This window comes from Corythoichthys intestinalis, chromosome 13 (assembly GCF_030265065.1).
Source record: "Corythoichthys intestinalis isolate RoL2023-P3 chromosome 13, ASM3026506v1, whole genome shotgun sequence".
Lineage (NCBI taxonomy): Eukaryota > Metazoa > Chordata > Actinopteri > Syngnathiformes > Syngnathidae > Corythoichthys > Corythoichthys intestinalis.
The window spans coordinates 2,774,733-2,796,053 of record NC_080407.1 but is presented as its reverse complement, the minus strand read 5'-3'; the positions used below and the strand labels follow the sequence as shown (position 1 = coordinate 2,796,053).

Below are 21,321 nucleotides of genomic sequence, written 5' to 3'. Positions count from 1 at the left end.
ACTTCATATGCTAGTAGCAGTACTGCTGACCAATTTATTAAGTCTGTGTGCGGGCCAGAAGTTATTGATTTTATGACAGAGGCTGGGGCCGGATGAAATTTGACCACGGGCCGCATTTGGCCCCCGGGCCGGACTTTGGACATGTCTGCGGTAAGTTGTTTCAGCTACTATACAGTGTATCACAAAAGTGAGTACACTCCTCGCATTTCTGCAGATATTTAAGTATATCTTTTCATGGGACAACACTGACAAAATGACACTTTGACTCAATGAAAAGTAGTCTGTGTGCAGCCTATATAATAATTTATTTTCACCTCAAAATAACTCAAAATATAGCTAATAATATCAAGAAAGACGGCAAACAGTTTGCAGAAGACATGTCAACAAATTACATGGACTACTGGAACCATGTCCTATGGTCTGATGAGACGGGTGGGCTTTCTTGTGTACTGTTTTCAGAAGAGGCTTCCTCCTGGGGTGACAGCCATGCACACCAATCTGATGTAGAGTGCAGGTATGGTCTGAGCACTAACAGGCTGATCCCCCACCTCTTCAATCTCTGCAGCAATGCTGACACCACTCCGGTAACGAATCACATGACATTTTGGAGAGAAAATGACAGGCAGTACTCAATTTGGACATTTAGGGAAGTATGTAGTTTCTAAGGGGTGTACTCGTGTTTGTTGCCAGGGGTTTAGATATTAATGGCTATATTTTGAGTTATTTTGAGGGGAAAATAAATGAACTCTATTATATAAACTGCACACAGACTACTTTTCGTTGTGTCAAAGTGTCATTTTGTCAGGGTTGTCCCATGAAAAGATATACCTAAATTTCTGCAGAAATGCGAGGGGTGTACTCACTTTTGTGATACACTGTATATTTGTGTATGCATTTGTCATTAGGTTTACAGCTACAGTTTGTGGAGGTATGTGGAAGCAGTTTACTATGAGAATTTGTAAATACATTCGCATTTGTAGGATTTAAGCTAGCGGAATTTTGTTCGGTAAATTAGGCTAATTACTGAATTTACATAATGATCTGATAGTGAGCAGACAAGATGGACGCCTGAACACCAATTGTTTTGTGTCAAGTGCTTTATTGTTAAAATGTCTGTGGTTTTGAACCTAAGTGCACATATGTGTGTTACAGCTTTACAAATTGTCAGAAGTGAAGTAAAAAGCTTCAAAAAGCACAATTGCCTTGTTTGCCGTCTGTAAAGCTGAATAACTTCACATTTCGTGAGGACAGAACACATCATATTAATAAAGTAAAACAAAGAAAAGGTAAAGGTGAGGTAAGGTGTGTCACAAAAGTGAGTACACCCCTCGCATTTCTGCAGATATTTAAGTATATCTTTTCATGGGATAACACTGACAAAATGACACTTTGACACAATGAAAAGTAGTCTGTGTGCAGGTTATACAATAGTTTATTTACCCCTCAAAATATAGCCATTGTCAGGGAAGGTCAAGTTTGAACTCCAAGACAAGTGTTACCTCGATAGCTCGATTAGAGAAATGAATACGACCCCAACCATGGATGTCTTTTCTTTGAAGGCTTTATGAACAAGAGCTCTCGGGTACAAACCGATGTGACCCAGCCAGAAGCTGTGATCACCCAGAAAGTACGAAGAAGTACAATAGAGGCTGGAACTTTATACTGTTGAAAGGGCGGTGCCGAAGCCCACCGTGAAACGAAACTTACTAAGAAACGAAACATCTCACAAACCTGGGTATTTTTCCATACAAAAACATCTTTGAGCTGAGACTTTGAACACCGGTTGTGGCTAGAACGAAGTCTGATAAGCCACAGTTGCCACATTGTATTCATTCAGGGCATATTGGAAAACGGGAACATAACGGTCCATATTGTGAAGGCTAGGGGAAGACACACTCAAACAGGTTCTCTATGCCAGGGGTTTTCAACCCAGTCCTCAAGGCACACTGTGGGTCCTGGTTTTTGTTCCAGCCGATCCAGCAGAGACAGTTGAACCAATGAGGCTTCTGCTAAAACAAGCCACACCTGACTGCAATCAACTGATTGCACTTGTAAAACACCAGATTGGGGAAAAAGTGTTGTCATCTTGTTTGGTAAGAATGAAATCCTGCACCCACAGTGTGCCTTAGTGGAATAGGTTGGGAACCCCTGCTCTATGCTACGATGTTCTCATGCAAGCATAACAAAAGCATACAAAATATAATGTATAATGGTTGCGTTTTAAGCATGAATAAAATTCTCTCACAGCCATTAATATCTAAACCCCTGGCAACAAAAGTGAGTACACCCCTTAGAAACTACATACATCCCTAAATGTCCAAACTGAGTACTGCTTGTCATTTTCCCTCTGAAATGTCATGTAACTCGTTACAGGATTGGTGTCAGCAGTTCTGCAGAGATTGAAGAGGTGGGGGTCAGCCTGTTAGTGCTCAGACTATACGCTGCACTCTACATCAAGTTGGTGTGCATGGCTGTCACCCCAGGAGGAAGCCTCTTCTAAAGACGGAAAGCCCGGCCGTCTCATCAGACCATAGGACATGGTTCCAGTAATCCATGTGCTTTGTGGACATGTCTTCAGCAAACTGCTTTCTTGTGTACCGTGGGAGAGTGTTATGATTAGGGCTGCAGCTATCGATTATTTTAGTAGTCGATTAATCGATGAATTAGTTAGTTCGAATAATCGAGTAATCGGAAAAGGAACATGAAAAATTAAAATACCTGAGCTGAGCCTCAAATGGTATTAAAAATAAATAAATGAGGATCTATGTACAACAAAAGAACAATTGACTAACTTACATGGCAAAAGTCCGCTAGCTTAAATGCTATAAAATGCTAACCTTTTTTTTTTCCAATGCTCTTAACAAATGGTTCGGACTCATATTACCGCAAAAAACGGCTAAATTTACATATAAACTAAATTACGAATGCATTAAAAAACAGCCCAAAGAAAAGCTTAGCTTACGTTGGTCTTAACAGGGAGCAGTTGGATTCAGCCATGTGAAATGAGGCAGACTAGAGGGCAATGTATCCACCCTTATCAATAAACTAAATGTAAACACTTTCAAAATAAAACATTGAAACGCCACTTTAATTAAACGAATACTCGAGGCAACAAAATTTAATTTGAATATTTTTTTTCTAATCGAATACTCGAGTTAATTGATTAATCGTTGCAGCACTAGTTAAGATTTTTCCTTGTTTCAGGCAAAAGTTGGAAAAGCCAGTAAGGTCAGAGCGGTTGAATAAAACACATGTATTGATCTTTTTCCACACAAGTGGAAGTGAAATGATTCATATCATTTGTTAGCGGGGGGAAAAAATAGAGGACTTGAATAACAATGTCAAAGTATGATGAATGAGAGAAATTAGGCAAGAATAACGAAAATGGAGCTGCTGTCAGGATAGCACAAGATATGCGCGACACCCTTTTCAAGGTTTGTATGTTGGCTATTAAGGGAATTTTAATACTTTCCCTACTGTAGATTCCAAATTTGAATTTCCAAATCCAAATGAACTAGAGATTTGCCACCAATTTGCAACACTAATGAAAAGTAAATCATAACGTACTGTATTTGAAAAGGGATTTCAAAGTTGACAAGAATTCATTTCAAGATTTTCCTTCCAACTTGTCAAACAGCAGGGGGTCTCCCTCGTGAGGAAGCTCAGGCTCGTGCTCATATTAAAGCAAATAAAATGTGCCAAAGTATGAAATCCCTACCGGGTTCGATAGCAGGAGAAGGAAGAGTTTGCTAGGCTGTTCTTTGGATGATGAAAACAGATGCTCGTTTCCCTCCCCACTGAGCACGCTCTGTTTCACCCGTCTCGAGAGGGAGGCGGTGAGGGGAGCCCTGCAGGACAACTGCTTGGACCGACTGGTGCATTGGCTTCTCTTCTCGTATGCTGTAAATAAAATAGTACATTGCATCAGATTAAAAAAAAATAATGGGGAAGGAAGCCAATAGAAGAATGGTGCACTTTAGCTCCGGCGCAAACGGTTCTGCAAATAAATCAATTAGCCTTAATGAGACCTCAAGGGAGGAACTCCTGTCTAATTCATACTTTTTTTTTTTTTTTTAGAGGGGGGTTTAATGTAATTTTTGAAGACTTTTTTATTTTTTTTTTTTACAAGGATTAAAATGCACTCCCAGTTAAACATTAGCATCCTCATAAATATTATGCAGATTTAACTAGCAGGGCTGATGGACAAGATGATTTATTCTTCACCTTTTGAGTTCATGGGGCTGCATAGTTGTGATTGCAAAGTCACTGTAGGTCATGACAGCATTAGAACACTAAATAGATGGCACGGAAGGAATTTAATTGGCACGTTTTTCCTGAAGTATTGACTGCCATTAGGGCTGCAGGTATCGATTACCGTGATTTCCCGAATATAACGCGCACTTTTTCCCCCCCAAAATCAACTTGTAAAATCATGGTGCACATTATAAACGGGTACATGGATGGAGACAGAAATATATATATGGCGGAAAACACTCAGGTGACTTGAAGCTCTGCTCTGAGACCCCCAATTTGACCAGAATTCAAAAGTGTCCGATATGCACGTGTGGGATATCATTGGAAACTTAAAATCTCAATTTTCTTGTGGAAGAAAAAATTTGAACAGGAGGGCATTTTAAAAAAAAAAAAATTTTTTTTAAACAGCAAAACCCTATCTGGTGGTGAGAACACGCAAAAGCAGAATGACAGACGCCATGACTTTAACGAGATATTATCGCGTACTTATCTTGTTTTCATCCGAAAACTCCATGTAGCATGTATCACTGAGTGTCAAGACGCAGCTGTGGATGGCCAAAGCTGGATTTTTGGGGGATTTTATGTGTGAAACATGGTAATATAACAAGGGTCGCGATGCAGAAATCAGACATCAAGGAGTAGTTGAGATATTCTTTTTCATATATTTACCCTTTTAAATGTTGTTTTTCCATTTTTCTTTGTTTGGATCGATTATTTATCATCTAACATTCATTCATTCATTCATTCATTTTCCATGCCGCTTCATCCTAACATATCGGAGAAAATGCGATAGTAACAATAAAAATACAATCAAGCGATAGTTATGAGGAAGATATCCGTGACTTTTTTTACAGACACCAATTTTTTCATTGTGATGTAATTTTTGCAAAAGTTTAAAATATGCTGGTGAATAATTGCTTTTAAATCGTTTTTTTTTTTTTTTTAAACGAAATATTAGACATCAATTAATGATTCTAAGTTAACAATGACAGACATTTTGAATAATAAATATGATTACTTAACTTGTTTTCATGGCTGGGTTGAAACAAAAACGGTTGTGCAATGTCTGTAAACTGGGGTTTCAGGGTAAAACAGGCAAATTAAAAATAGTTTGGGAGCTTAATGTGCCATTAATCTGCTATGGCAGCATATAGAAAGATTGTTCGATCAAACACAACAGTTGTTTTGGCTTAAAAAACAGCAGTTTCTTTTAAAGAGGAGAGCAAGAGCAGAAACTGCTTTTTCAGTCTTGTCTGTGTTTTATTGCTATATATTACATATATATAAAAAAACAATTTTTTAAAATTGACACGGCCACGTTGTGTTGAAGAAACGTATGCGGCGACCCGTTGCCGACCAATACGGTACGTGGCGTCACCATTTTGTTTCGGTAATACTTCACTCTGATCGGCCGAATGATTTCGTCTGTGTAAAATTCTGCTTTTTTCACTCTTCATAAAGCACAGAATTTAGTTTCTTGAACTCATTTGAGTCAACGTTTATTGCAGCTCCGCAACTCGGACCATAACAAACGTAACAACACAGTCTTCCTGTGTGTGTCCGTCAACTATATCTGTCCCTCGGGAAACTCAAATCCAAATAACAATCGTTCCTATTGTTAGTGTCTTGTTGACAGCGATGAGCTCTCACGGATTTCTGACTTACGTTCTCACTTTCATTTTACCGTATCAATCCATGGAAGAAACATTGATTCATCATGATGAAACGAGCAAGTTATACAGCAGCCTTTAAAAGAAAAGTCACATCTGTTTTGTTTTCTCCTAGATTCTGGTAAATTGGAGAAGTTGTCATATCATATTATTACCGTAAATATTGTCAGTTTATGGTCATGTTTTGAACTACCAATGTGCTATGCTTGTGCTGTGTTTCACCAGTCAGTAAAATGACATTTCTGTATCGGTACATGAGCTCTGTTTTCTTGTATTCTTCTATTTATTGGTGCTAAAATTAGGGTGCGCGTTATAAACGGGTACAATAATTTCCCCTAGATTTTACTAGAAAATTTGAGGTGCACATTATACACGGGTGCGCCTTATATTCAGGAAATTATGGTAGGTTAGTTGTCGATTAATTTATCAACTAGTTAAGTTCAAATAACTGAGTCATCGGAGTAGGAACATTTAATGTGTTGCAGAATAAATTTTAGGAGACGTATAAAAAAGGCATGCTAAGATTGCCCTTTCAAAAGAGCATTAAATGCGAGCACAAAATAAAATTCCAGAGTGTTTCTTCAAACTAGGCCTAATTGCACTTTGATTTAAAAATAAATTAAAATACCATATTGGCCCGAATATAAGACAGCCCTGATTATAAGACCCCCTCTTTTTCAAGACTCAAGTTTGAAAAAGACTTTCTGAACACCAAATTAATTTTTATACAGAAAATGATTACAGTACATCTGAAAGAAAATGATTATAATATATTTGAGAGAAAAATCATGTTATTTTGCCTCATTCAAATCTTAATATCTGAACATTTAAATATGTAAACTAAAGTGCAATCATATTCGTAAATGAATGGCTTCTGGTTTTTGAAATGTAAATAAACCAATCTATTGTGATAAAACAACAAAATTGCAATAACTGCATTAACCATCGAAGTGAAGTCTAACTAACTGTATTCTTGAAACAAATCTGAATAAGGAAAAACATTGCAATAAAATAATGCAAACTGGTTAAACTGAGATCTGTCATGACAGAACATCGCTTTAATGATATCTGGCGCCATCCAGCGTCGTGAATGGGTATAATGTCTAGACCGCGAATATAAGACGACCCCCTCTTTTTCAGTCTTATTTCAATGCAAAAATCACCGTCTTATATTCGGGCCAATACGGTACCTGAGATTAGCCGCAAACGGTATTAAAAAATATATAAGAAATTAAGTACAACAACAAAAATAATTGGCTAACTCGCATTGCAAAAGTCTGCTAGCTTAGATCTGTCATGACAGAACATCGCTTCAATGATATCTGGCGCCATCTAGCGTCGTTGATGGGGAGAGTAGCTGAGATCTGTCATTACAGAACATTGCTTTAATGATATCTGGCGCCATCCAGCGTCGTGAATGGGTATAATGTCTAGACCGTGAATATAAGACGACCCCCTCTTTTTCAGTCTTATTTCAATGCAAAAAACACCGTCTTATATTCGGGCCAATATGGTACCTGAGATTAGCCTCAAACGGTATTAAAAAATATATAAGAAATTAAGTACAACAAAAAAATAATTGGCTAACTCGCATTGCAAAAGTCTGCTAGCTTAAATGCTATATAGTGCTAACTTTTTTTTTTTCAAACAATAATCTTAAATCATTCAAACACATATTCCCACAAAAACAGCTAAATATTCCAAGAAACTAAATTACAAAAACATTAGCTTATGCTGGGCTTAACAGGGAGCAGCTGGATTCAGCCATGTTAAATGAGTAACGTCATATTCACTGTTGCCACTACAGGGCAGTCTACACACCCAAATCAATAAAACTGAATGCTTTCAAAACTAACCATGACAACACCACTCTTAATTAAACCAATACTCGAAGCAGCAAAATTTGATTCGAAGCTTTTTTCCTCATCGAATTACTCGAGTTAATTAACAATTGCAGCACTAGATGTCATCCACATGAGGTAGAAATATGCACTCTTTCCATCACATTCTTGTTCCAGAATAGTCATGTAATAAACATTTACATCATACTTGAAGTTAATAGAACACATTACAGATCATACAAAATGTGACAGTACTCATTTTGAATCGCTCCTTATAAAATAAGCTACGAAAACATGCACATAGGACAGTGGTTCTCTATTATTTTCTGTTATGCCCTCCCCCTCAGGAAGACTCTCTACCGCCACTGTAAATATACTGTAGTATCATTTGAATATAAAATTCTTATTATTATAAGTACACCTCTGCATAACAATGTGTTCTTTTTTAATATTAAAGAAAAAAAAAAAAAAAAAAAAAAAAACCCAAAAAAACATGCATACTCAAAAAATATACTTAGGATGCATTTTTTGACCGTTTGATACTAAAACATAAAAATTTATTAAAATCAATCAATAATAATAAATTCAAATTGATTAGCAACATTAAATCACGAGGACAACATGCCAAACAATTAGGCCAAAAAACAAACCAAAAAAAAAATCGAACAAAAATTACAATCTCATTGGACAGAGGGACAGATTTTATTTTTGCTGCAGGCAGTATCAGCTCCTTTCTTATGGTGTGGGGTTATTTTGCTCTTAGCAACTTGGTATGCCACATTATATGATAGTGGCAGTGCTAGCTGGTCTAGTGATGTAACACTGACAAAGCGGGAGGATTGTTGGCAATATTCGGCACGTTTTGCCTGGGGAAAAAAAAAAAATTCCTGCTGTCCGCTGCAAAATTTTTTAGACAAAGTAAACAGACTGGCCTTTCCTCGTCTCCCACTTTAATAAAAGTCACTGTACAAAAGCCAAATGCTACATAAGCGTCGTCATATTTCCTTTTCTTAACCTTTTATATTTGCAGTGCTCTTTGCTGTGTGCTCTTGTTTGGTTCAAAAATATTGCGCACACGCTGTAAATGAGAGCGGCACTGCCACCCACTGAGTGGATGTGCAATTACACTTAATTATAGTACAGTAAAAAAGTATGTTGCCCAAGATCACGTGCGCCACCCCCAGCATTGCTCTGCGCCCACCTGGGGGGGCCCGCCCCACTATTTGAGAAGTACTGACTTAGGACAATTGGATCGAAGTTAAGGAATACCAGCAGATGCGTGATCATATTTGCATTCTTCATTTAAAAACTCCAGCTAGTTGGGTTTGCCCTGTGGACCAGGAGATCAGAATTCATATCCCACTAATGATGTTGAAATATGTATGTATGTTTTCATCATATTAAGAAAATACACCAGCATACACGGAATCATCTTGAGGATAATAAACAACTGGAGCCAAAAAGTAGTCTTAGCCCCTAGGCAGCAAAAGCTAAAACATGGTATTAAGCGAGAGGAAGTCCCTCCGGCATTGCGCATTTACAAATAAGTTTGTTTGCTTGAATATTTTGTTATAACTTAAGACTCCTTAACGTGCCTTTTGACTCTACTTTCCACTGAATACGGTATTGATTGGTGATATTTCTTTTTCCCAATTTACGCATTGATGTGCAAAACATCCCAATTTTGACACAACATGAATAATGCAGGGTTAAGTTCATTCGGCACTCTGTTGCAGGACTGGGAATTCATGGAGGGAATGACTACATCTGTTTAATGGGATGCTCTTAAACAACTTGGACGTAACTCCGCAAGTTTATTTTCCAAAATATGCCCTGTCTTTACTTTTCCCCCCCCACAGTTGGAGAGAATAGCAAAGAGCACCCTAGGCGTTCTTATAATTTGACTCTGGAACACGAAAATGCAATCAATCATTGTCAGTAATGATGAACGAGAACGTCATCAAATAAAGTTGTTATATCTTCAGCCCTGTGGATAATGTGCAATTTAGGGTTGTAAAAAGATAGAAGTCGTTTTGGTCTAGTTCATCAGTCGATATTCTCTCCCGCCCCGCTTTAGTCTCACCCCGACTTGCCCTCAACTTCACCACCAGATCTTTCATTTACTTAAAAGCGCTATCATATATTTACAATCTTTTCCTTCACATCGCTGTCACTTCTTTATGCGCATTAGTCTACTTTTCTACATTTTCAATTCAAAGCAGGGGAGGAACTCTTTCAAGATAAACTTGGCTTTTCAGATTGTTTACCTACAATGACACTCACACTGTGCGTGATACTAGGATGGGATTTTCTTTGCTCAGCTTTTAACAATGCATTTAATGATGATTGGGTTTGGTTGAATGCTTATGTGTAATGATCATCAGTGGACACTAGGAGTGGGAACCGCTTGGTACCTCACGATACGATTTGCGATACAAAGCTCACGATAACGATCTGACGATACAACGAATATTGATACATTGGTTAGGAAATCATTCTAGGTTATTCTGCAAACAACTAATTAACAGAAAAAGCTTCTAGTGTGAATTGGAATGAGTTTATCACTAGTAGACATCCAATCCATTTGAACTGGGAGGGTGGCAGCGAATGAACTTTCGTTCATTCGCTGCCATCCCTCCCACTTCAAACAGATTGAACGTCTATGGCTGTCAGTGGCAGTCAATGCCGGGCAATTAGGTAATTTTGGGCCATTTAAGGTCTCACTGGAACAGCACCAAACAAAAGTTCCAGCATCATCACCTTGTCCAATGCAGATTCTTGACTCTTGCGACTTGTCCAATGACTTGACTCTTGAGAAGGTGATGATGCTGGAACTTTGGTTTGGTGCCATTCCAGTGAGATTTACAAAGATGACTGCCTGTGGGGCTGCATGTCAGGCAAAGGCACTGGGGAGATGGCTGTGGTTAAATATTCAATAAATGCACAAGTTTACATTATAATTTTAGACAGCTTTCTTATCCCTTCAGTTGAAAATGTGTTTGTCGTTTTCCAAGATGACAATGCATCATGCCACAGACCTAAACTTGGAGAAAGACTCATCCAGTCAATGTCATGGCCTGCAAATAGCCCTTGACACCTTTTTAAAACGATATCTCGATTCATGGCAGAAGCATATCGATAACCTTTTGGGACACAAAGTATCACGATATATCACCATTTCGATATTTTGTCACAACCCTAGTGGACACGATGGGGAAATCCAACTGGAATAGGAGACTTTTTACCAAAGAGACATACAGTGGTATGAAAAAGTATCTGAACCTTTTGGAATTTCTCACTTTTCTGCATATAATCACCATTAAATGTGATCTGATCTTTGTCAAAGTCCCACAGATGTAAAAACAGTGTCTCTTTGAACTAAAACCACTCAAACATTTATAGCTTTTCATATTTTAATGAGGATAGCATGCAAACAATGACAAAAGGGGGAAAAATAAGTGAACCCTCTGCCTAAAAAACCTAAAGAGCAATTGAAAACAAATTTTACCAAACAATTTAAGTCAGGTGTATGCCCAATCACTGATGAGTGCTTTAAAGCTGTCCTACCCACTATATAACACACACCTGGTAAGAATTGTCTTGATGAGAAGCATTGTCTGACGTGCATCATGGCTCGGTCAAAAGAAGACCTGCGATCAAGGATTGTTGATATGTATAAACCTGGGAAAGGATACAAAACAATATCTAAAAGTCTGGATGTTTATCAATAGACAGTCAGAGAAGTTTTCTACAAATGGAGAGAGTTTGGCTCTGTTGCTTCTCTCCCATAGGGCGGCCGTCCACCAAAGATGACGCCAAGAGTTCAGCGCAGCATACTCAGAGAGGTAAAAAAGAACCCTAGAGTGTCTGCTAAAGACTTACAGAAATGACTGGCACAGTCCAATATCCATGCGAACACATCAACTATATGTAAAACTATGGCCAAGAATGGTGTTCATGGGAGGACTCCACGGAGGAAGCTACTGCTTGTTCAATGTTCGCAAAAAGGCACTTGGACACTCCACAGAAGTTTTGGCAAAATATTTTGTGGACTGATGAAACCAAATTTGAATTGTTTGGGAGTAACAAGCAATGTAATGTGTGGAGGAAAAATGGAAAAGCTCACCAACACCTCATCCCCACTGTGAAGCATGGTGGAGGAAGCATCATGATTTGGGGCCGTTTTGCTGCCCCAGGGCCTGGAGAACTTGCAATCATTAATGGAAGAATGAATTCAAAGCTTTAGCAGGATGTTTTGCAAGAAAACATGAGGCCGTCTGTCAGTTGACGCTAAAAAGAGGATGGATTCTGCAACAAGACAATGATCCAAAACACAGAAGTAAATCAACTTCTGACCTTTGTTTCAGAAGAACAACATACACATCGAGTGGCCAAGTCAAGGTCCAGACTTGAACCCCATTGAGATGCTGTGGCATGATCTAAATACAGCGATTCATGCAAGACATCCCAGGAATCTGACTGAACTACAGCCGTTTTGTAGTGAAGAATGGGCCAAGATAAGTCTGGCACATCAATCAGGACTAATCTGCAGCTACAGGACGCGTCTGGTTGAAGTTATTGCTGCCAAAGGGGGGGGGGGGGGGGGGCACAAAAAATTAAATGTGATGGTTCACTCACTTTCCCATTTCTGTCATTGCATATTATCCTCAATAAAGTATGAAAACCTATAAATATTTGGGTGGTTTTACTTAAAGCAGACACCGTTTTTTCATCTGTGTGATTTTGACAAAGACATTTGATGGTGATTTTATGCAGAAATGTGAGAAATTCCAAAAGAGTTCAGATACTTTTTCATACCACTGTACATTATGAACCTGTATTTTCCTTGCTCCTATTTCTGCGGTCTTGAATTATTAATAACAAGCGACATATTTTAGAAAACACTATTTATCTTTGCACTTGATGTCATTCTACTGTGCTCTCATTATCCACCTGCGCCTCCAAGACCTCATTCATGCCTTCCAGCAAGAAAGCAATGAAGCCACCGGCTGATTTATTTAACAATATTTCGTATTCCCCTTTCACAGTGTTGGTTGAATCAACTTTCAAATCTTCCCTTCCAATCATATGAGGATAATACCACCTCAAATGTGCCTTTTGATGATGCCGAAACGAGACAGCGGGGGACGTATTTTATTTGGGCGATGTCATTTGGACATTGATTTGTTTTAGATGTCTTCCTCGTTGGTGACAAGCGAAATAAACATCCCTCGCCAATGAAACGGAGATGCTTCCATTCGCCGTAATAATCTTCACAAAGTCACCTTGCCCGGGCGAGCTATAAATACGCAGCGGAAAAACAGTGTTTGTTGACTGATTGTCAGGTAACACGCAGACCGCATCGGGTTCCATTGAAGATGATAGAGGATGCTGGATAATGGACATTTTTTGCATCGTGCCACGCACACACTTTAATGTGTATCGTGGCAATATGTAAGTATATTAAATAGCAAAGATGTCATGCTGACATGCTATGAGGACAGTATAATTTGATACTTGATCATTCATCGTTTTTATAAAACGCCCCATCCAGACAGAGGCCAGGCAGTTTTATCAGAACTGTCCGCAACAGTCTTCATTTTCCAAATTTTTGAAAAAGCCTGATTTAATTTTCATTAACTGTCAACTAGGGCTGCGGCTATCGATTATATTAGTAGTCGATTAATCGATGAACTAGTTAGTTCGAATAATCGAGTAATCGGAAAAAGAACAAATTAAAATAGCTGAGCTGAGCCTTAAACGGTATTAAAAATAAATAAATGAGGATCTATGTACAACAAAAGAACAATTGGCTAACTTACATGGCAAAAGTCCGCTAGCTTAAATGCTATGAAATGCTAACTTTTTTTTTCCAATGCTCTTAAAAAATGGTTCAGACTCATATTCCCACAAAAAAACCCCAGGCTAAATATACATATAAACTAAATTAGGAATGCATTAAAAAACATTAGCCCAAAGAAAAACTTTGCTTACGTTGGTCTTAACAGGGAGCTGTTGGATTCAGCCATGTGAACTGAGGCAGATCAGAGGGCAATGTATCCACCCTAATCAATAAACTAAATGGAAACACTTTCAAAATAAACCATTACAACGCCACTTTAATTAAACGAATACTTGAGGCAACAAAATTTAATTTGAATATTTTTTTCCAATCGAATACTCGAGTTAATCGATTAATCGTTGCAGCACTACTGTCAACCCTCTTAAAGGGAACCTCGGACTTAAAGTCTCGTAAGCTCTAATAAGCCACAATCGTTGTCTTTTATTAAAATGTTATTAGAAACACATAAAATATTGCCATTGATTTAAAAATCTAATATTTAGTACGTTTTGACCAAAATTAACGCGTTAACGGGCGGTAACTAATTTTTTAAATTAAGCACGTTAAAATATTTAACGCAATTAACGCATGCACGGAACGACCCACTCAAGCATTGCCGCGAACAGACTACAATGGCGCCGTTTGAAGTATATTGAGAGCTAAGGGCAGAGATAAGCAAGTGGAGTGGACGCAGGTATTACCGACAACCGCCAAAGCGGCCGCTGTTATTTTCAATGTGACCGGTATTGTCAGATTGAGCAGTGAGGAAGAAAGTGGTCGGGCGAGAGAGTAGAGAAAGTGCGCAGTTAGCGCAGGCTCAAGTGCTTCGTCCCCCACATGCTTTTGTTTTGTTAAAAAAAGTACCCACTAAAAGCCATCCAATGCCTCTCGGTGTTTATATGTACGCCGCCGTCTTACTCAGGAGGAAATCGGACGAACCGAGCCAACCGACGACAACGAGCCAACATGAATCGCCGGTCCATAGCACCGTCAATTACCAAGAAGGGCGAATTGGTAACGCAGGCATTTATTGGAACCACGCTATTTAATGGAATAAGCGGTGGCATCTCTCCCACAACTGTTGTGGCAAGCAACATCGGGAAGAATAACTGAAGATGATCTTTGTCAATACCATGTATTGTACTCAATGCAGAGAAGATATACCATTTGCTGCAACCACTGTGACACATGGTTGCTCAAATTCCCATGATGCATTTGGGCAGTTAAGAAAATTTAAGTCGCTACAGTATCATTTAGTGAAAGCACAACAAAAATATTTCTGTCTCTAAAAAATAAAATAATGTTCACAAATAGAAAAGCACTCAATGCAAAGAGATCTGGCATTCCCAATCAAAATAGCTATGCAAAATAATACTCTATTCAAACATTAAGTTTTGCTCAACAAATAGATGGCAATATTTAGTCACAATATACAAACTATTGTGGTGACCCTTTGTTTGGCATAATTCACCTTCCGTATTTCCGTAGAGACACTTAAGAGCCGCGCGCGTTCCGGCTTGATTAGAGAGTTCCCAGAGAGCAGCAGAGCTACAGCGGCTGGACACAGCAATTCGAGCTAAAAAGACTCTTAACATTGCATACCGCTTCACTATCAAAATTACTATAACTTGTACTCACATTTATCTTTTAAGAATTACAAGTCTTTCTATCCGTGGATCCCTTTCACAGAAAAAATGTTAAAGGGATCCTCTATTTTTAAGACAAGTAATTCTTAAAAGATAAATGTTGGTATGAGTTATAATAATTTGATGTTAAAACCCCTCTTAATGTTTTTGTTTTAATAAAGCTTGTAAAATTAAGTGATAGGTCGCCATTCTTGTTACGTCGCAGTGCGTGACATCACCGAAATTCCAGCGTGTCACTCGTTAGCTTTCCCAACATGTCGTCAGTTCTACCCGTCCTATTTGAACCAGATCTGAAAAGTGAAGAGCAGGACAGCACTGTTGGTCGTTCACAAGACGAGCTTCAGGGAAAAATGCGTGCAGCAAATACCTGATAAGACAAAAGTTGGGCAAAACTGGTGATGCGAGAGAGTGCTGTTGAACTCCGGTTGGGAGCGAGCGTGTATGCTGTTTGGAACTCCGGTTTTATTAGCAGATATTCAAGGTAAGCATATTGCGTTTTCAAACTAATCCCAAAATAATTATGTAGATTGTTAGCATCCAGAGCTGTCGCATGCTTTACATACAGTACAGGCCAAAGAGCACACCATGTCTTGTACATTGTAACGCGTGGTAGCTAGGATACGTGTATAAAAGTACCAAAAAGGGGAGAAGCTTCCACTTATGCACATTTATCCACAAAAAATAATATTTCCACCTTGACCACTCTTCACTCGGGAGCTCAGCTGTACGCAAACACGTGTTCCCTGACGAACTCCAACATTGTTGTAAGGTCCACGTCAGAGTCACTGTCGTCACTGTATCGTGCCATAGTGCTTTAATTATTTAGTATGATTTGGGGAAAACTCCCACGAAGAATAGTCAACATAAAAGATAGCAATAGTAATCCAAATCCACGTTTTTTACTCATTCGAAGATCCAGGAATTAGACTGATCCCATGGCAATGTCGCAGCCGCGATCAGGCCGTCGATTCCACAAAATAGACTGATCCGAAAAGCCGCTGTGGGACCAACGAATCAAAAAAATGGACAGATCCGAAACCAATATTGCAGACGGGGTGGGACCGTCGGATCCAGAAAATAGACGGATCCCTTACTTGACTGAGGATCCAGGAAAAATGTTCGGGTGCCAGTTGTAATGTGTGGTGGGTAGGATACGTGCATACAGGGACCAAAAAGCGGGAGAAGCTTCCACTTATGCACATTTATTGACTAAAAATAATCATTCCACCTTGACCACTCACTTCACTCCCCTTGTTTCCATTTGACTGGAAATCGCATCCAAAAGCAGCACATCGTGGCATTTTACTTCGCGAGTTTAGGCAACAATAAGCAATTGTTGAACACGCTACACATTTGGAAAGATCCCAATGATGTCGTCACTGCGAGCCCGCAAACCTTGGCGCCAACTGAAGGAATTTAGTCCTCCCAGCCCAAACCGCACGGGGAGGCCGGCAACAGAACGGAAATGTGCTCCGCCACTCGACGCCCCCGAGCGGAGCCAGGCCAGGAGGAAGCTAAACTCCGCGCGTTCCTGTGTTAACCCTTTGCACACTGACTCCATGTTTCAAAAGCTTGAAGAACACTCGCCGAAAACAGGTTGACAATTTATTCGTCGACAATGGTAAAAAACAAGGCAAAAACAGACGACGCAGGGATAATTCTGGATCCAAAACAAGGCTACATGTTTCCGAGCAGAAAAAATCTGTCTTATCTCAGTGTTCAGTCTTTTTGAAGTCTTTGCTGACGCGGGTCTTGTCGAAGGCGTTTCTGGGCGTTGCTTTTGGTCCACCCCCGCTGTGGCCGGTTTTGGGCGGCTTAGGTTCGTGCGCGGATTGGGACGCCCGCTATCAACTTTGCTGTCCAGGCTGGTTGTACTTGTTTTCGGACAAAGCGCTTTGTCCTTGGAGTTTGCTGGGAGAGCAGATTACCCGAGTATGTGCGTCACTCTTGTGATAAGACGGCATTGTGTATCTCTATTTCTTCTCATTAAACTATGGTGTGCTATTTATTTTATATTAGTAGTATAGTCCTACCGTAAATATGAAAATGATACTATTTCCTGATTAATTATATTACGTGTGTTAGAGTAATGCAAACAGTTAGACGGTGCCTACGAAAACCTGTACCATATGTATGTGTTAGACTATATATGTGTTAGACTAATGCAAACAGTTATATGGTGTGTGCGATGACGATATCGTTTCCCCTTCACAACTAACGGTCAAAATATGTACTAAATATTATAAAATATTGCCATTGATTTAACATTTTATGTGTTTCTAACAACATATTTTAGTACAAGAGAACAATTGTGGTTTATTAGAGCCTACATGTATTTAAGTTAGAGGATCACTTTAATGTTAATGCCGTTTTGTGGATTTATTGTTATAATAAACAAATACAGTACTTATGTACCTATGTTGAATGTATATATCCGTCTTGTCTTATCTTTCCATTCCAACAATATTTCACAGAAAAATATGGCATATTTTCGAGATGGTTTGAATTGCGATTAATTACGATGAATTAATTTTTAAGCTGTGATTAACTCAATTAAAAATTTTAATCGTTTGACAACCCTAAAAAATTGCAAAACATTAATTCGCTGCCATCCTAACTCCACCCTGTGTCGTCATGGTAACAAAACACAGCCGGTTGCAGTACAGTACTTTGTTTTTGTCATTGCAATACAGCCCAAAGTAGTTCTCAACAAGTACAGTGATGCAATCGAGTGGAGTCTAGCACATTTGAGGTTAAAACACTAGTTTCTCCCAAAATAAAGACAAGCGAAGCCGGTCCAGAGCTCTCGGTATCCCCTCATCGCCGCCACAGCTCTCGCATTATTGCGGTGTCACAAAATCAATTATCTTGCATCATCTTGGCCCTCCGATGGTGGCGGCACCTTAGGGAGTCGAGCGAGGGGAACAAGAGCGCCGGAGAAGATGGATGGACCGTCGCTGCGGCGCACGCGCATGCGGTGACATTCACACAAAACCCCCCGACCGGCAAACGGATCAATTCGAACATCCGCCGTTCTGCCTGTTGATATTTCACTGCTGGACGGAACCTTCTGTGCCTTTATGATGCACAGACAAACAAACAAAGTCAGCTTGTGTGGGTAACCTATAAAGTAACTCACAAACAACCTGCCCTGCGGCGTTAGTGCAGTCAAAATTTCAGAAACTAGCAAATGCAATATCTGGAGAAAGTTGTGTTGATTTTAAGGCATTATCAGCTTACTTCGTGTTCATTTTTGGTATTTACAAACACCTTACGCATGTATTCTGTTTTGTGAGCGACTTCGCCTGTTGTCGCAAGCTTTTCCTAATGTCAAATATGTGCCTTGGCTCAATAAAGTTTGGCAAACACTACCGTAGAGGATGTGAGACCCCACAGCTCATGTCGAACATTAACGCGTGCCCGTCTTGTATATGCTCATTAACTCCGACCCATATGCCATAAATTTTACTACTAATATGGCACTGAGTGCACTTTGCAAACAACTGTAGGGCCTCTTTTCATTTCTCTATTAACATGTGACGCCCATATATTCTTGTCGCATTATAGCACGCCGTGGAATTGAATTGAAAATGTTGTCTGGAATACTGTTCTACTCTGGCAGACAGAGCTACATATTAATATATCAAATCCCTCCCAGGTCTGCTACCTCCCAACCAGCGCTAGTAATATACGTGATATATGTCGCCTAGGCCCCAATAACACTCATATTAGATGCATGTGAGCGGCTCGCTGATGCTTGTCACTCCGTATTGCCTTTATTTTGGTTTGGCCTGAGTTAGAAGGAAAATGACGACACAGGCTAGATTTAAACTCAAGGCCTGGTGATCTGTCCAAATATATGTTGACAGTACATATGAAAGAAAGTATGATCGCTTAATGCTAACACACAACACAAAATGCGGGCAAATAAATCCAGAGTCACTCCGGTAAATTTGAAACTCTTGTCTTTGTCTGCGTACGTTCATTGTATTGTAAACTGTTAAATCATTTACATTCTACAGTGGGGCAAATAAGTATTTAGTCAACCACTAATTGTGCAAGTTCTCCCACTTGAAAAGAGTATAGAGGCCTGTAATTGTCAACATAGGTAAACCTCAATCATGAGAGACAATGTGAAAAAAAAAAAACAGAAAATCAGATTGTTTGATTTTTTTTAAAGAACAAGAACGGTGGGCAAAAATCCCAGAACCACACGGGGGGACCTAGTGAATGACCTACAAAGAGGTGGGACCACAGTAACAAAGGCTACTATCAGTAACACAACGCGCTGCCAGGGACTCAAATCCTGCTCTGCCAGGCGTGTCCCCCTGCTGAAGAAAGTGAGGCCTGTAATTGTCAACATGGGTAAACCTCAACCATGAGAGACAGAATGTGAAAAAAAAACAACAACAGAAAATCACATTGTTTGATTTTCAAATAATTTATTTGCAAATCATGGTGGAAAATAAGTATTTGGTCAATATCAAAGGTTCATCTCAATACTTTGTTATGTACTCTTTGATGGCAATAACGGAGGCCAAACATTTTCTGTAACTCTTCACAAGCTTTTCACACACTGTTGCTGGTATTTTGGCCCATTCCTCCATGCAGATCTCCTCTAGAGCAGTGATGTTTTGGGGCTGTCGTTGGGCAACACGGACTTTCAACTCCCTCCATATATTTTCTATGGGGTTGAGATCTGGAGACTGGCTCGGCCACTCCAGGACCTTGAAATGCTTCTTACAAAGCCACTCCTTTGTTGCCCTGGCTTTGCTTTGGGATCATTGCCATGCTGAAAGACCCAGCCACATCTCATCTTCAATGCCCTTGCTGATGGAAGATTTTCACTCAAAATCTCTCGATACATGGCCCCATTCATTCTTTCCTTTACACAGATCAGTCGTCCTGGTCCCTTTGCAGAAAAACAGCCCCAAAGCATGATGTTTCCACCCCCATGCTTCACAATAGGTATGGTGCAATTCAGTATTATTTTTCCTCCAAACAAGAGAACCTGTTTTTCTACCAAAAAGTTCTATTTTGGTTTCATCTGACCATAACACATTCTCCCAGTCCTTTTCTGGATCATCCAAATGCTCTCTCGCGAACCGCAGACGGGCCTGGATGTGTACTTTCTTCAGCAGGGGGACACGCCTGGCAGAGCTGGATTTGAGTCCCTGGCAGCACGTTGTGTTACTGATAGTAGCCTTTGTTACTGTGGTCCCACCTCTTTGTAGGTCATTCACTAGGTCCTCCCGTGTGGTTCTGGGATTTTTGCCCACCGTTCTTGTTCTTTAAAAAAAATCAAACAATCTGATTTTCTGTTTTTTTTTCACATTGTCTCTCATGATTGAGGTTTACCTATGTTGACAATTACAGGCCTCTATACTCTTTTCAAGTGGGAGAACTTGTACAATTGGTGGTTGACTAAATACTTATTTGCCCCACTGTATTTAATTTTGTGAGCACAATATGCTTTCATCAAGTAAAATATTTGTTAAACATTTGTGCAACAAAGTTTCACAATTTGTGTCTATAAAATGAGACGCTCACTGTACGGTAAATACTACTGAAGAAGAAGCATTTATTTACGTAAAGGTAAGTAGATTGGGCTAATTTAAAGTACAGGAATTAAAGCTTCTAAAGCCAAGCCGTATCAATCGAGCCATTGGTCAAATGGAATTGCCTCGGAATAAATATCGGGCTGCAGCCTGCTGAATTGGCATCTAATCCAAACTCCCCCCCTGCATTTTTGCTACTCCACCAGCTCTTTACCTAAAGGCCATTGATTTAAAAGCTGTTGTGATGCATTTATGTCCACCCAGCAGGATGTGATGTAAGAGCGGGACGCCCACAAGCCTTCCATAAGACACTGGCAAGCCCTGCTTTGGGACTCCATCAGCTCTCCACACAATCAGCGCTTTGACCCGCCGGCACACGGCGCCTCGAATGGAAATGAACTCGCTGATGAAGCGATGGCGAGCCTGAAAGTGTGTGTGTGGGATACAGTGACGGCCTGTAATGCGTCCGGACAATGAGAAAGCACTTTTTGCACCGGGCGCTCTCTTCTC

General features: G+C 39.7%; 1 protein-coding gene across 1 annotated transcript in view; it reads right to left on the bottom strand.

Annotated features, from left to right (window-relative positions):
* The window catches only part of large1 (LARGE xylosyl- and glucuronyltransferase 1), a 164,832-nt gene extending 160,953 nt beyond the window's left edge, over positions 1 to 3,879 (bottom strand). Inside the window, exon 1 of the mRNA XM_057856147.1 lies at positions 3,719 to 3,879. The gene's annotated coding sequence lies outside the window, so the exon portion shown is untranslated. The remainder of the gene's footprint in view (positions 1 to 3,718) is intronic.
* Between the last annotated feature and the right edge of the window lie 17,442 nt (positions 3,880 to 21,321).